This window comes from Ambystoma mexicanum, chromosome 1p, assembly GCF_040938575.1.
Source record: "Ambystoma mexicanum isolate Mex_15411 chromosome 1p, UKY_AmexF1_1, whole genome shotgun sequence".
NCBI classification, from domain to species: Eukaryota; Metazoa; Chordata; class Amphibia; order Caudata; family Ambystomatidae; genus Ambystoma; species Ambystoma mexicanum.
In genome coordinates, this window is record NC_090921.1 from 312,500,536 (window position 1) to 312,518,271 (window position 17,736).

The window sequence follows — 17,736 nt, forward strand, 5'->3', positions numbered from 1 at the left end:
AGAAGAATGTGAAAGACAACTTAGTGATGGTAATACTTATGCCAGATTGACACAAGATCCCACATTGGAGATTAAAGAGAATTTGAAGACTTTGTTGGATAAGGCGGAGGAATTGGAGTGGATTAATCACCACACAAAGAAATTCTTGATTAATACACACCCTAAGATACCACACTTTTATACCCTTCCGAAGGTGCACAAAGATCTCATCAAACCCCCTGGAAGACCAATTGTAGCAGGGATTAACAGCATACTGGAACCCTTAGGGAAATATGTGGATTACTTCTTACAACCACTGATTCAAAAAACCAGTACATATATCAAGGACTCGACACATTTTTTACAACTCTTGAACGAAACTGTATTCAATTGCAACAACATATGCTTTACTATCGATGTCAAAAGTCTCTACACATCGATCCCGCATGATTTAGGGGGTGAAGCGGTAGAATGGATGCTACTCAATGCTGAAGAGATACCGGCTCAGAAAGAATTTATAATGGTTCTTCTGGAGTTTATTAGTAACAACTCATACTTTCGATATAAGAATGAGTACTTTCTCCAAGTGGCTGGGACAGCCATGGGAGCCACCATGGCCCCCTCTTATGCTAATTCATTCATGCATAAATTCGAATCCGAACATATACTACAGAATGAACATTGGTTCCCGAAATTAAGTCTCTGGATCAGGTACATTGACGATATATTCGGAATATGGAAAGATACGGAAGAGGAATACCTAAAGTTCTTCGCACATCTGAACAGCATAGATGCTCGTATCCAATTCACTCAAGAACACTCCCAAACCAACATACACTTCTTGGATGTAGACATTAAGATTACTGACACAGGATACCAGACTACCATCTTTCGAAAACCCACGGATCGTAACAATCTATTACAACGTCTCAGCTTCCATCAACCGAGCCTCATAAAAAATCTTCCATACAGCCAGATGCTCAGGGTGAAAAGATTGGTAAGTGACCCAGAAGACTACAAGCTAGCTATCCGTGAGATGGGGAAAAAGTTCCTGGAAAGAGGATATACAGAAGAGGAAATAAACACAGCAGAATCACGAGTAGCCACACAAAACAGAGAAGAGCTATTGAAGACAAAAACCAGACAGGAATCAGCTCCACCATTAGTGTTTGTGTCTAGATACTCACGACAAAGTAATCGCATTAAGTGCATTATTCAAAAACATTGGAATACTTTATTATGCGATCAGAGAGTTGAACATCTATTTAAGGAAGTACCCACATTTGCTTACCAACGGAGTCAAAACCTAAAAGATAGACTGGTTCAAACTAAACCAGCACCTAAAAAGAAGCTTACGGAAAGAATTGGGACGTTTCCGTGTTTAAGTTGCAGTAATTGCAGCTATGTGATGAGGGGAGAGACAATAAAACATTCACACACAGGAGAGACAATCAGACTGAGAAATTTTGCTACATGTGATTCAACCAACGTGATTTATGCTATCAAATGTCCGTGTGGACTGTACTATGTGGGTCAGACATTGCGAGTAGCAAAAATTAGGTGGAATGAACACAGATCGTGCATAAGAAACCACAATCCAAACTCAGCAGTGTCAAGACATTGGGATGAAAAGAAACACAACTTGGTCCAAATCCGTTTTGTCATCCTAGAGGTGGTTTCAAAAAGAGACATCCACGAGAATTTTCAAAAAAGGATGGACCAAAGAGAATCCTTTTGGATAGACCGGCTGAGCTCCCTTTCTCCAAAGGGGCTCAATGAAGAAATAAACTTTACGTGCTTTTTGTAAAAGCATTTTGGTCAACTTAATTATTTCTTTACTCTTCGATTTTTTATCTAAATAAGATTTACACCTGCCATGTAAATATCTGTTGTATATTTGCTATCCTTTTGTCACAATTTATTTCCTAGTTGTATTATTGCGCTGTTTATTTTGCCCCAAATTGCTCTAATGACTTAGTAGCGACAGTAAATATGTTCGGGAGTGAAAATGCTCTAGACTGTTTATCTCTTCCATATGTTCAATTGTTAATGCGGACCTTATGTCTTGCATATAAACACTACTACGACAAAAAATTTAACAAATTTGACACACGCTGTTAATTTTCCAATTACCACGGCTACGGCGCCAATTGACGCTGTAGACAGTTAATTACTTGCACTGTCTCACAGAGTGCTGGTCACCATGGAGACATCCCCGCCCCCGGGCTAACACTCGGGGGTGGGGCGCGAGGCGTACGTGCACCAGGTCGGTCCACGACGCCTCGTACCGTCTCCATGGTGACCTTTAAAATGAAAGGTAAACTTACACGAGCGCGTTCCAAGCGGCTCAGTCTGCAGCTACACGTCGTGCACGGCAGGAGCTGAGTAAGTACAGCAGTACCGATTAGGACTAATATACCCATGAAAGAGATTGAGGATGACTCAAAATTGTTGTTTAATTTGCTTATAGATCTGATTGTGTATACGTACAACGACTCGAGTTCACCGAGGTATGACAAATATATAGAGCTAAAAGAAAATGATAGAATGTCTTTTTACTTTAGTCAACTAATTGACATACCGTTTTGTTTTATTTTTGCTTATTTCCTCTCCAAATGAACATGACTCGTGGATGGGTATGTGATTTTTGAAATGACTCTTTACAAATGTCTGCAATAATTGTTATATTTGTTATAATTACTATATTTGCATATACATATACTGTTACTAGTTAAACTAATTTTTATGCTTTTTGCTATAATACCGCCCTGAAGAAGGATTGTATCCGAAATGCATTGGCACCAAAGTATTATGGGCAATTTGAGATGAGAACTCATTGTGTGATGTATAAAAATTAAACTTCCATTGGCGGCAAACGATATAGGAATGTGAATTAAACAATTCCTGCCAAAAGAATTTATTGGAACTCTATTACTTCCATATCATAAATTAGTGACTGAAAATTAGCAACCAAATTGGGGCAAACTGAGATGCGCCTCTCTTAACTTAGTGGATACACTTTGTTTCTTGAAAGTTTTTTTGAGGATTTTTGATGGTGCCACTGCTGCTGGGGACTTTGCTGTCTTGGATGGAATGGCAGAGCCAATTTGTGTTCCTGCAATTGAAAAAGTACAATAAAAGAAATTTTAGAGATGTACCAGATTAACAGTACCAATATTTGCACACTACACTGCCAGTCAGCGTACATCCCCCCCTGCACACGAAAAGGACCTAGGGTGCAGAGACATACCGGGAAATCCCCAAAATGTCAGATAGGCCAGTCCACCACAGCTGACAGAGCAGTCAGAGCACATACCTGAAAGAGAGCGCGAGAAAGAGCATCAGCTTGTTATATTTTACCCTTTCTATTCCCGGCCTAGAATATTTGAGAAGTCCAGCCTGCTGGTATTCCAATCATACATCTACATAGAATCCGACACGGCAGTGCTTAACCCACCAAGCTAACTTTCAGAAACATCGAGTAATAGCCATTTAGCTTTTACTGCAGTTGTGACAGCAACGAAGTAGCAGCAGACTCTGGCGAGGCTTCCGTGCCAGACACGAATCCCACCCCAGACACGAGGCCCGCCCCCACCCCCGACTTCTTTGCAACATATGGTGCCCAATGCAGGCAAAGGCATGGCACCCACAGACGGAAGATATACGTGCACCCAAAGTACTGTTGGTAATGCTGTGATTTTTAAGAAATCAAGGGATGCATAGACTCGCTCTATAGTAGATGGCTACCCGGGTAGCTCAGCAAATTGACAGACCATTACTGAGCTGTTATATATGCAAAACTTGTTAATCAAATAACTTTGTGCAATTACTTATAAAAAAGGAAGTGCTATAAAATGTGTTTGGCCAGGGGATGGGTTGGGGTATGTCTGCCTCTGTAGTGAGAAAGTAAGGACGACACCCACAAACCCAGTTTAATTTCTAAATAACTACTGTCAGCACAACGGAAACATTTCTTTGTGATTATCCAGTTTGACAAACATAACATATTTATAAATATAACCTGTGATAAAACACAAAGCAAGGGACAAAAAGCAGGGGGGCACACAAATGACATAAAAAGCAGGGGGGCACACAAATGACATGAGTATTGGTGTGGTGCTCCGACAAGAATAACAATTAAAAATAACCAATTTCAAAGACTAGCGACCGAAAGTTTCAGCCGTGTTGAGTTTGGAAATGACTTTTTACCCTATGAACGCGTAAAATGCACATTTGAACAATAACGTGCCCAGCAAGTAGAATGCCTGCTTTCAACAGTGATGCCCCCTCCAAACACCAGTGATGTTCATGGCCCATTGATTCCTGTGGTGTCCCTTTGAGGACAGAAGAAAACAAACGTGATGAGCAAAAAAGAGCCAGGAAATGCACAAGTGACAGAAAGGAGCTGGGGGCTTGGTGAAGCCTGGTCAGGGCGGGTCCCGAGATCCAGCCAGACATCTGATGCTGGATCTCTGACCCGGCCCATGGATCAGAGGGGTTATGAGGCAGAGGGGCAGCCAAAGCAGGAGGACCAGTGTTGTATATCACATCACAGCAGATTGCTGAAGCCCAGCAATCCGCCGTGGGGGTGCCAGATATATAACACCAGCAATGCATGCTTCCATCCCTGCTTGAATCCTCTCCCCCGTGGCACCCAAGGTGGGGGCCCAGGGGGACCGGCATTGCAGTGATCCGGCCCTCCTGCTTGCATCCTCCCCCACGCATCCATCTTTGTGGGTCTAGAGGGGGACAGTGGAGCCGAGTGGCCAGGAAATGCCTGAAGCGCTCGCTTTGCGGCACTCCCTCCAACTATGGAGTGTTGGGGGGAGAGTCCCTTTGGGGAAGAGGATGAGCTGAGAAGCAGCATCCCTTACCAGGCAAGAAGATGTTGTCGGCACCAGCAGGAACAAGAACGCAGACTGGACATGCAATCCAAATGCAAGAAAGTGCATTCCAGACTGCGTTTATTTCCTGTTTCGTTGCCACACCTCCATCACGAGGATGGGATGAAGGTGTTCTAACTATGACCAAAGGTGAGAAGGCTCGCCTGGAAATTGAATCGGAATGGGTTTATGGCAGGAAAGGACAGCCAGATGCAAAGTATCCTTGGTTTTAATTACAAATGTTTTGGCAGTTCAAGTCCATGCACTTTTCCTTTCAGGAATGTTTGCTGTGTAGCTATGATTTGTTGTTTTTCTTTCAGACCACTGGGCCAGTCATAGCTGAACTTGATTAATGTCCCTTTCTTGTTTGTATGCAGTTGCCACACTTCTGGGGTCTCAGTAGGGTGCAGCTTTAACTTTCCAAGCTTGTCCGTTTCACTTTGCAAACTAGTGGTTAAAGTGTTTACTTTTAGACTGTCTCTAGCATGTTCACTGCACAACGCCTTCCGCTGTATGGTGGTCTTGGCACCAAAATGAATGACCGTACGTCGAGCTCACGTGGAAAACATTGATGCCTCTAAGCTTTTCTGCCCGATTCATGGCAAGTTATTTTCTTCTTCGAGACCTATATCAGAGTAGATTCAACATCAATGCTGGAAGCAGCCGCGGCCCTCCAGTAATCCACTGTTGCTTTAGCTTCAGATGTTTTGTAGCCCGAGGTTGACTAAGAAATGACATTCGATCCTTTTTATCCTGAATCCATGACATTCGATCCTTTTTATCCTGAATCCAAGCGAAAGGGGAATCCCAGGCCTCCAATACTAATGGCCTGAAACACTCGGGTAGGGCCTGTCGTAGTGAACAACTAGCTACCTCGCATAAGGCCAGCAACAAGACATCACCCCGATTGGCATGTGAGCCCCTCTGCACACCCCATATCCTACTCTCTTCCGGCAGCACTGGTACTATCGGGCATTAATTTTCCCCGCCACTTTGCAAGAATGCTGTGAAGATGAATGCCCCAATAAGGCTATGTCTGAGCTTAAAGGCGAGAGGTGAAGCTAACAAAGATGCATCCAAGAACTAGGCTTAAATCATGAGGCTCAACTATGTTGAGTATAAACAAAGCTGTAGCACGGAGTGGATTGAGCACAAATGATTTGGTAGGGGTTTCTAGAATCTTTTTACGGTTCCAATCGAAAAGAAGAGCTGTGTGCTGCTGAACCCGCATTCACCATTACAAATTTCCCATTCCGGTGGTTCGGCGGGTGTTCTTTAAGTTAGGTGACCCCCCCTCCCATAACATGACAAACTTGCGAAAACCCATTATTTGACGAAGGGCGGAAGTACAGAAATCAAGAGGCGTGAGTGAATGAGCACACGCGGCATTGAGAAATTGTAAAACTCGTATTTAACTTGGGAATTGCCTTGGGGATTTGGCTTGTCAGCAAACCCGCCAAGAATAGAACATTGAGCACACAAGGCAGAAGCTAACCCGACTGCTATGAGGGCAAACTAGTTGCTGAAAAATAATACGGGAAGGGCTCTGTGGTCGTGCCGTATCTGCAGTCAAGCTTAGGCGAATCAAACCTCTCCGGAATTCGATCAGGTGCCAAGTATGGGTACTCTGGACACAACGTTCTGTCCAGGAACAGGGGAGGTGGAAAGGGAAACACTATTCTCATATGGGCACAGCCCACTATTGGGTGCTTAGACCTTCCTACTTGGAGGGATGCCATCTATTTGATAAACCAAATGAATTTCTCAAAAGCTGGTGGTGAAACTGTTTACCCGGTCTAATCCTCATGGCCCTCTGAGAAAAGCCTTGAAACAAATCCAAGCCTCCTTGACATATCAAAACTAATATTACATAAAAAAGGGTAATGTGTTTCTTATACAATACATCAATAGTGATGTCGCCACGTTATACTATAGGAACAATGATTTAAAAAAAAAAAATCAGTATTCAACACCTGATGGTACACAAATTAATACTACAATTAGTACAAAGATACTGTGTATGTACTTGGCACACTTGAAAATCAAGTCACTGTGACCCGATTACTCATACTGTTGGCCCTCTAACCCCAAATCTTCCACTAGGATTCTCTTTGCCCAACTTATATAAGTTTCTGTCCTCCGGGGCTGAAAGATGCCGGACATTCATCAGGGGCAGAATGTGTATATTTAAGTGGCTTGTGATGGATTCCACTCCCATGTTTTCCTGAGGAGCCCTATAAGGTTGGGTACACAATTGAGGTCTTAAATAGACCTAGCTATACACAGCCCTCCACCCCAAGGGTAACAAGATGATGTATAATCTACCTGTGTGGTATCGCTGCTTTATGCTTTCAGCCGAAAAATGCAACTATTAGTACTGCTCTAGCGATTTCACAATTCACAGTTTATCCTCGCGCGTCTCCCCTGCAAGGCAAACACAACTTATACCCTTGTCGTTTAAACAGTGTGGAGTGTCTTCAAAACCACACTTAATATATTTGTTTTAGCAAAGTCTCTCTCCTTACCGTCTTCATAGGTGAAGGTTGGGATAAGTGTCCTGTCCTCTCTCCATACGGGTCATGTCGTTCAATCCCTTGATGATCCTAGTTGCAGTATCCCCACTGATGGGCACTGAAACAAGGTTTCACACTTGTACTAGTATCACAAGACGTATTGCACAGCTGAATGATAACGGTACAAGATTTTAAGTCTAAGCATGATCGCTATAACAGAGACCCACTTACTTGAGGAATTGCATTGGGGATTTGGCTCGTCAGCACAGTCGCCAATAATGGAACATTGAGCACCCGAGTCAGAGGCTAATGTGACTGCTATGGGGGCAAACTAGTTGCTGAAAAAGTAATGCGTGAGGGGCGCGAAGTGGTGAATACATTGTCGGGCCGTACCTGCAGTCAAGTTAAGGTGAAGCGAACCTCCCCCGGAATTCGATCAGAGGGCAAGTATGGGTACTCTGGACACATAATGCTGCGCACGAACGGGGGGGGGGGTGGAAAGGGAGACACCAAATGGTTTGGATAGCGAGCCACGCAGATTCAAAGTGAACCTGAGTGTGCGGGAAAGGTAGGCTCTAAGGGCAGAGACTGAAGACGAGGGAGCGCCAACTGAGCCAAGTGACAAACCTACTTAAACGAGGCCAGAAGAAAGAAAAATGTAAAGCGATGCTCAAAAGTGAAGTGACAGCCCTAATTGACACACAGCCAGAGGGACAAGAAGAGAGGAACTCCTCACAAACGGGCATGATCAAAAGAGGCGGAGGAAGAAGCGGAAGGGCAATGAGGAGAGGAAGGGCATTGAGGAGAGGAAGGAGAATAAGTGGGTGTCGACCAAAATTGTTTAACGTGCAAAACCCTAGATGACCAGCTAGGTGACACAGAGGGTAACACGATAGAGGGTCTCATTCTACCGGGAGTCGAGTTAAACCCGCATTATGTTCTGGGGGAGGAGGACTCCAATGTATTACTCAAGGAGTGCAGCAAAAAAACAATCATGACCAAGGGATCCCCTGGCTGCACGAGTTGCGTAGCGAGGCTGGTCCTCTGTGGTACACCAGGATGGAGGGGGTGATCAACCTCGGAGTACTGTGTTCAAGGCGGGGTTCCCTTAAAAAACTGGTTAGAGAAATCGCCCAAGAGGTGTTTTATTTTACAACAAAGACAGGCCAGGAAAGATCCCTTATGGAGATCAAAGGGATCAACCATAGTGTGAAACTGTTGGAGAAACTCAAAAGCCCAGCGAAGCAAAGCAAACAGGAAGTGACAGATTTGAACTCTTAAATATTTCGACTAAGTTGGTTTTAATCGTAACCCGAAGACTAAGCGAAGCCGAGGAAATTTCAGCCATGTGGAACGAAGTTGAGATCAGTCGGGGCAGGGGGAGGGGGTTACATAGATGCCATCTGAAACCCAACTATGGCATTGAGGAGGTCTGAAGAGGTTCTAACATCAAACAGTCCAGGTGGGAGACCCTTCAATCTAAATCAAGGGGAACAACAGACTAGAGGGGGAGGCAAGGGCTCACTCTTGAGCTGGAAGCCCCAGTTGAACATTGAGCCGTAGGCAGTTCCGGGGCAGGGGTAAAAGCAGCGTCTGGGAGGGCACATGCCAACGAGTTATGTTGTCCAGACCACGCACGGCACATGGACGGGTGACACCAGATAGACTGGAACTCAGGCGACACGCACAGAGACCCGAGTCAACTACACCACCCGCCCCTTAGTTACCACAGTGTTGTGGAATTGCTGAGATATTGGCAATTAGCACACAACCTTGACTTGTTGACATTGGCCACAGGAGTATGAAGGGAGGACAGGTGTGGCTATGAGAGAGCCTGATAGAGGTGGGGACAAGAGGAGTAAGGAACCTTGAGTGTCAGAGGGACCTAGATCAGGACAGGCCCATCAGGGGAGACTACACAAGCCCAGCGCCTCAATTCAGGATAGAGATGCCAACTAACCAACTGCACTAACAATTTCCCCTCTGCATACACCTCTCACATTCCAATCCAACACAACCAAAACCTACAGCACAATAAACCGCACCGAGTCAACTACACCACCCGCCCCTTAGTTACCACAGTGTTGTGGAATTGCTGAGATATTGGCAATTAGCACACAACCTTGACTTGTTGACATTGGCCACAGGAGTATGAAGGGAGGACAGGTGTGGCTATGAGAGAGCCTGATAGAGGTGGGGACAAGAGGAGTAAGGAACCTTGAGTGTCAGAGGGACCTAGATCAGGACAGGCCCATCAGGGGAGACTACACAAGCCCAGCGCCTCAATTCAGGATAGAGATGCCAACTAACCAACTGCACTAACAATTTCCCCTCTGCATACACCTCTCACATTCCAATCCAACACAACCAAAACCTACAGCACAATAAACCGCACAAACTTCACTACAACAACAAAAAAAAACAAAAAAGAGAGACAGATCGCACAACAGTACACGACAACTACCGGCCGCAAACATCCCAGGCCAACGGACCCACCGGGCTGAGGCCGCCAACAGCGCATCACTACCCTCTTGCACTTTTCCTGCTTCCTCCCACTAACCCAACCTACCCCCCTCTTTCAGAGCCGCCAGAGCACCAGGGGACCACTCTGGTGGCGATAGGGCACAGTACAAATATCCTTTAACATTAACGTTGCACTGACTGAGCATGTGCATGGGGGCAGGGGCATGTGGCAGTGCCCCCCAGATTGAATACCTCTGCCTACAGTATGGCTAGTTTTAAGGAAAAAATCCTCAATTGTTATTGTTATCTTGCTGCCAAGACGTCGTAGGAGTCTGCATTTTCACTGGCCATTAGCATAGTATACATGAACACGTAGGCATCTAATCAATGAGACAATGCTGGGAAATGAAGAACCTCTATCCTATACAGCTTACAGACAGCAGAAGAAATGCGGGGGGCGTAGGGGGTGGGGGAAAGAGATTGAGGTTTGGAACCAATAAAGACATCTTGTGGTACAGCTCAAAGCATTGCCCGGCAGCACTCAGCGATAAAATTAGGCACAACATTACAATGTTCAAATCAGAACCCCTCTCCTCGTAAAGGCAGTAAATTACTGAAATTATGCCATTGCTGCAACCAAAAAAAAAAGAAAAACAAACCCACCGACACCTATATATACCTGGCGCTTCGAAATACGTCCAAAATGTAGGACAAGTAAATACACAATAAAAAAATAAATACCTGCCGGTGCAGGGCACACAGTTCTCCTTTCTCCATGATTCTCTTCCTAAGCACGTAGACAACGTAAGTGCAAACGTCACGACGACTTAACGGCATTTCAGAAATTCGGGAAACACGTCATGCCGCCTTAAAGGCATTTCTTAAAATGGTGGCACATTTTTAAACAAACGTACAATGCTATCGGGTCACATAGGGACTTTATGTGTGTGTTTTAATTGATAATGAAAGTAACACAAGGCTTCCCTTTACGAAACGCTCCGTTTCAGTTTCCCGGCAGCTTCAAGTGAGTGATAGCGACCCAGTTGTGAATTTTATATACGTTTCTTTTAGCATCCATTAGCTTTTATCGTTCACACAACTTTGTTGTAATATTGGTAAGAGGAGCCAGTTTGCCACCTCTGGAAATGCACGTTTAAGTTAGAGGCTACAGCTGTAATACGTTGTATTGTACTTATCACATGTTGAAATTAAACATTGGAAGTACGTGACTTTCTAAACATCTGGTTTTGTTGGCATAACAGTAGCTGCTCCGAAGATCATTTACGGTACAGTTCGGGCTCTGGAATGCCTGTAGAGGCAGTAACTGCTCTGCAGGTACTACACAGACCGTGCGTGGTATGGTGTAACTGACATAAGAAATTGAGGGGGGGGGCTCATTTGAGGGCTTGGCTTGAATGATGGTCGTAGCCTGAAAAGTACACAAACCGTAGTAAGATACGCAAATATATAAATGTTTGTAAGCATTTATATATTTGTATGCGTACCTTACTATGGTTTTGTGTACTTTGCAAGCCATCTTTTATAAATATATAAATATGTTGCATATTTCTATGTTTATAAAAGATGGCTTGCATAGTACACAAACATAGTAAGGTGCGCACCTAAATATATAAATATGTGACGTATTTTGAGGTTTATAAAAGATGGTTTGAACAGTACACAGTTCAAAAGATGGCTTGAGTTATATAATTTTCAAGCCATTTTTTATAAACCTGGTTCGCCAAGGGTTAAAGATGCCTCAGTGACCTGGGGAGGGGAAACAAAAGGACAGTAACTTCCTCTGGTGACCCCTCAGGCAAGGGCGTCGCCAGAGGAAATAACAGTGACTGCTGTGGGTGGCTGGCACTTCTGTCAGCTTGCCTGACTCAATGGCGGGTGCATCTCCGGTCGCAACTCCGGCCGTGGCGGGATAATGTGTCCCCGTGATGTGGTAGGACTTGGGGGCCCTGGCAGGGTCCTGGCTCAGTCCCACTTTTTGGAGAGCGCTGAGGCCCGTCCCCGGCTGGCCCCAGCCGGCCCCAGCCCACTTGGACTGTGTGAATATAATCTACGTGGGCTAGTGATTGCAAACAGATGTATACTGTCTCCAGTTCCAGCTCCAGTGCCTACTCTGAAAGTAATGATTCCCCAGGGATAATGGCTGCAGATCGGGTACTTTCTCTGCAGACACAGAATCAACACCCCTATGAATATCGGCAGACACTTACTTCTCTAGCGCTAATGGCTTCCCATACAGTACATACCTGCTCATCAGCTACATCTGACAATGCCTGCCCTGGGGAAAATAATTACAGACACAGTACTGGATCTGGGATACCGATTCCAGACACAGTACCTGCCCAGGAACTAATCACGTTTGATACAGTACCTACTAATCCATTACATATGACGTTACACCTGAATGATGGCACGCACAGTACGTACTCTGTAGCTAACGATTCCAGTCACAATATCTACTCTGGAGCGAATGGTATTTAACACAATACCTGCTCATGAACAAATCTGGCATTGATGACTGCAGAAACAGCAAAAAACCCTTGCGCCCTTTACTTCTCGTGTGTCCTTTCCCACTCCTAATTCCCCCCTGACACCTCGAACCACACTCTCTGAAATGAATGTACATCATAAAGAAGAGATCAGTGGGATAAACCATCGTGCCACAATTTTCAAAACGTGTTTGGTGTAACTGATTGGATACTCACTTCACTTGCACCAAAAAGGTGGTGAGCCATGTGTAGTAATCTGCTTTCAGGTTAGGTGGGTGTGTGACATCACCTACTTGGAATGTTTATGTAGAATGTTGGTGTGCAGGGTTCTGTGAGTGACGGTTGGGAGTGAGAGTGAAGAGTGAGCTGAGAAGATGGGTGTGGGGGTGAGCCCGGTGTTTTCCCTTGTCATCTTGTGTCCCCTACCATCCCTGTGTCTTGCCTGTGTCTTGAGGAAGAGTACTGGACATGGACAATAAAGGAACCTGTAACTTACCTGAAGTACTGGAGGTCCACTTTGTTACACTGGCGACGAGGATGGGATGGTAGGTGGACTGCCTTCTTGGCGCTGCTGGGGGGGGTGCAGCACCCCTGGAACACCGCCCCCGTGAGTTCCCCCACACCCAGGCGTGTCCGTGTCCAATTGCCTGCCGTGTGCAGTTCGTGGCCCCTCATGTGTAGAGAGGGGCAACCTGGTGGCAGATGGTGCCTTGGACCTGGCCGTTGTCCCAGTTTGACCCGGAGCCAGGGCTTCTTCAGGTGCTTCCAACGCAGTTTCAGGCGAGCACAGGAGTGGGAGGGCTGCTGAAGTTGATTATGATATTCCTGAGGCAGCAGCCGGATTTCCCCAGCAATGCGTCTTTTTGGTGCCTTGTCCGCGTTGTGGAGCCGGCTACCAGTCTATGTCCTGCGGCTGAGCGGAGCGGTGCTTGTGCCTGTCTGTTGCCCTTGGCGGAGCCCATGTCATCATCTGGTCCAGGGAGTCTGCTGTCGGAGTGTGCGTGGATCCTTGGCACAGCGTCTCAAGGCTGACGGTGAGTGCCGCAGATCGTTGGGCACAGGGCAGCCTTATGACACAGATCCGAGAGACTTGTGGGTCTGTACTTTTACTGTGATTGGCCTGAATCTGACGGCGCCCGAGGATAAAGGTTTGCGGTTTCGGGTGGTGTTTACGGGTCGACAGCCAAGCGGATCTGGTGACGTCATAACTGTCAGAGGCATCTACATCAATGTCACGTGCGCAGCAGCGAATTCATCGTCATTGATCTCGTGGCAGGGATCATTTACTTCCTGCGTTGCAAGCCTCGTTCCCAGGAGAGAGGAGGAAGGAACTTGTTTCAGACGGAGTGCACATTGGATCAGAACACGAGCGCACATTGGATCAGAACACGCCTCGAGAGTTCACCACTGGTTGGAGTGGTGTTGTTGAGGGGCGGGTTCATTGCCTGTCATTTCTTTGGAACTGCAGCAGTTGGAGCAATTTTTTGTTTTTTTTGCAGCTTTCTATGATTCCGTACTGGGCAACAATAAGTTTGGAATTTGCCTGGTGCTTGACATGGGACTTTTGTCAGGTTAGTGTGGGGCCGCGTGCCTGTGGTTGAGTGTTGTATCTGTTGTGGCCCATTTGTTTAGAGATATAAGTGCCTTTGATTAGTCTCAAAGCGGGGATTTCCCTCACTTAGGTGTAGGTGGCCGTTGTTTGTTTCCTCTGGTGTCACTGTGTTGTGGCCCTGTTGGGAATCTGTACCCTAGTATAGGGGGCTTGGGGTGGTCCCTTTTTGCAATTGAAGGGTTGGTGTGGGTGGTTTGTAATTAAATGCTCTTCGGAGGTGTACTGATTAACCACTTTTGCGATTGTAAATGCCAATGCTATATTAATGTTTCACCTGGTGGATGGAACATTACTGGGACTAATGTTAACCCCTAGTGGTGTAGATTGGGGTGCGTTCTTATGAAGTAAAGTGTAGGGTCTAGAATTTTCATGGACTCGAGGGTGGTGGTCCACGTGTCAACTTTCATTGGGAACACTGATTTCAAGCAAGCAACAGTGACATTGTCTAATTGTTATGATGCCTGCATTAATGCTTATTGCTATGTCATCGTGTATGGTTAATGTTATCAGTGTTTGGTCCGAGAGTGCACTGTATGGGTACGTGCAAGTGTTCTGGCGCATCTGAGGTCATGTGTTTTCAACTGCATTTGGTTCTTAGTGCCTGGCATTGGTTGTGCTAGGGTTGGTCACTATGTTTGCGTGTGTTGTTGATCTCTTGACCTTTGGTTGCATCTACCTGTGTGGTTTCAGGTTAGGTGTCTTGGAGTGAGGTGTTATTATGGTCTTTGGTGCCTGGTCTGTCCAGGGTGGGTCACTTTAGATGTTCTTGGGTGCCTGGTCTTTCCAGGGTAGGTCACTTTAGATTTAGTATCTCCCTCATTACTGCGGTGATTAGTGCCTGATAGTTCAGGTTTGGTCACTTTGGTGCCTGGTCTGTCCAGGGTGGGTCACTTTAGATGCTCTTGGGTGCCTGGTCTTTCCAGGGTAGGTCACTTTAGATTTAGTATCTCCCTCATTACTGCGGTGATTAGTGCCTGATAGTTCAGGTTTGGTCACTTTGGCCTCTATGTTGTGGTCATTAGTGCCTGAGCTTAAATCCGGGTAAGTCACTTTTGGCGGAGTCTTATTCTCAGGGCAGTTGTTCGCTGTAGTGATTCATAGCGTCGTTATCTCTGTTTTGGTCGCTATGCCTGAGTTGAGTGGAGTTTTTCTTACTGTCCATAGTGTTATCCTATTGGACGAGGTGGTGTCAATTTTGCTTTGCCAGTGTGCCTCCTGATTCCGAGTCTGGTATGTCAGGCTGTCTCCTGGTGTGTTCGAAATGGATTTTGTGGATAGAGGGAATGGCCAACGGTTTTGTGCAGAGTAGCAGCCTGGTGTTGTGGTTCTTCCTCATACTGTTGACAAAGTTGTTTAAGTTGTCCCTCGGTTTGTTGGGCATTTGTTGTTGCTTCCTTTGGGGGCGGTTGATTAGCGCTTGGAGGGGCAGCTCTGAGACTTTGGGGTGGCAGACCGAAGTGGAAGGTGATTTGTGCTAAGGTGGGTAGGTTGGTTAGGTGTTAGTTGTGTTAGGTTCACTAACAATAGTTTTGGCTAGGGGTGGCAGCCCTAGGTCCTGAGGGGCAGCTCGGGACAGGCGTAAGTGCTCTGTTTTTTATTTTTGTGGCCTCGAGGTGTGACCGAGGGAGTGGTGTTGTTTTGTTTTGGTTGTATGCCGTTGGCAATCTTTTCCTTCTTGGCCCGTTGGTGTCCAGTTAATGCTGTCGTTTTGTTGGATTCCCGTTTTTGGTTTTGCCAGAGGTTCTGCACATAGGCGGCCGCTGTGTTGTGGAATTTCTGGTAGCGTGGTGTCTTGGGGTGTTAAGGTCCCGTGCTGGTCACACTACCTTGTCATTCCTTTTTGTCTTCCCTGGGAAGCGTTGGCGTAGCAGTTGGCTTTTGTGTTTCTAAGGGGGGGAGAAGTGTAGTAATCTGCTTTCAGGTTAGGTGGGTGTGTGACATCACCTACTTGGAATGTTTATGTAGAATGTTGGTGTGCAGGGTTCTGTGAGTGACGGTTGGGAGTGAGAGTGAAGAGTGAGCTGAGAAGATGGGTGTGGGGGTGAGCCCGGTGTTTTCCCTTGTCATCTTGTGTCCCCTACCATCCCTGTGTCTTGAGGAAGAGTACTGGACATGGACAATAAAGGAACCTGTAACTTACCTGAAGTACTGGAGGTCCACTTTGTTACACCATGCACAAAGGATATTTAAATGTGTGCATCATAGTTGTGAACATTGAGGTGCTCTCTTCCCACCAAATGCACAAATGTGCAAGGCAGAGGGTTCTGGGCATTTTCAAGCAAATCCCGATTTTCGAAAGAGGTGCACTTTTTAAAGCACAGGGGGGAAAAATATTTCCCTGTGCCTATTTGGAACAGGTGCATGGGATATAAAATTTATTGGAAGGTCACTTCTCACCCTCTCATGCAATGAGTGAGTGAATGCTGTGTGTGAATAAGCGAGTGAATGTTGAGTCAAAAAAGTGTGTGTTTGTGGTGGGCCAGGGAGCTAATTTTGGCTGGTTAAGGCAGCACAGTAACAGTGTGCTCTCATTTTTTTTAAAATGTATTTTATTGGGTATCAGGTAATATTATCCCCACCAATAATATCGCCATTGATATGGTCGTAGGGTAAGGCCATAGGCGATTATTATTAGTGGGGATAATTTACGGGGTTATTTGGACCGGGGGTGGCAGGGGTGTCCCCTGCAGGTTCCATGACTTAATATCGCCGCAAAAATATGGCGATCATTTTTTATGGCGTTATTTTTGTAGGGATATTAACACATGGAACCATTTATTTGCATTTTCAACAGTAAGAACACATGTAACCCCATCCCTTCTCGACCCCCTCCTTCTACCCTCCCCCTCGATCCCAACACGTGCAACCAACAACGCACCCAGTCCTGTTCTCCCTCCCCTTTCCTCCCCTATGCAGATATTAATGTCTCCCAGAAGCAAGGGAGGGCTGTGAGTGCCAAACTTCCGCCTCCATTTCCTTGCCGCTCAAATCAGAGTGATCCGGGATTGGTTCAGGGGCGATCGCGGGCGGTCTGGTGTTAAGTGTACAAAACGGTAGTGGGCACGCCGCTGAACGACGTGTTGTGGCGACCCACAGGGAATAGAGCTGTAAATATGTACCGTAGCAGGATAGGGGCCCTAGTGGGGGACTCATGGGATAAGCTGGTGCGGAGGGTGAACTTGACCACTTTTCTCTCCTTGCTTGACATCGCTGATTAGGAATCCCCAGTTCACACCGGGTACGGAAAGGGTTGCCTTCAATGGGTAGGTGGCCGCAGAGTGCTGCAAACTACGTGGCATTTGATTTTGCATTTATTTTATTGTTCATTTCTGCTCGGGCCAGGACATTAAATCCTTTGCACAGTGCAAGCAGGACTTCAGGCTAGACGAGGGAGAGAGGTATCGCCACTCTCAACTGAGGCACTGGCTTACGAACCCAATGGTCAGGTCAGCGGCCACTAGGGATCTTAAGCCCTTTGAATGATTAGTAACGATGGACATGGGCACAGGCATTTGGTAGGACCGTTATATGGGATTTTAGCAGAAAGAGCTAGGCATGGTACTATTTGGAGCAGTTGGAAACTGCAGTGGGGCAGCCGCTGGAGGGGGAAGTTATGACTCCGTTATAGGCAGATATCCACAAGCTCACGCAGGCTATGCAGATTCAGGAGATGTGGGTTAAGATAATGGTCCAATGGCATCGCACCCCAGAAAAACAACAAATTCTACCTAACTGCGTCAACGCTCTGCTGGAGGGGATGTGGGGAATTGGGATTGTGG

At 46.1% G+C, this 17,736-nt stretch overlaps 1 protein-coding gene and 1 long non-coding RNA gene across 2 annotated transcripts in view; one reads left to right on the plus strand and one right to left on the minus strand.

The window, feature by feature from the left end:
• Positions 1-10,665, minus strand: part of LOC138569541 (uncharacterized) — a 38,387-nt gene extending 27,722 nt beyond the window's left edge. Inside the window, exon 1 of the long non-coding RNA XR_011303258.1 lies at positions 10,580-10,665. This is a non-coding gene — a long non-coding RNA (uncharacterized lncRNA). The remainder of the gene's footprint in view (positions 1-10,579) is intronic.
• Positions 10,666-10,787: 122 nt separating this feature from the next.
• The window catches only part of MED16 (mediator complex subunit 16), an 820,510-nt gene continuing 813,561 nt past the window's right edge, over positions 10,788-17,736 (plus strand). The window contains exon 1 of the mRNA XM_069647616.1: positions 10,788-10,862. The gene's annotated coding sequence lies outside the window, so the exon portion shown is untranslated. The remainder of the gene's footprint in view (positions 10,863-17,736) is intronic.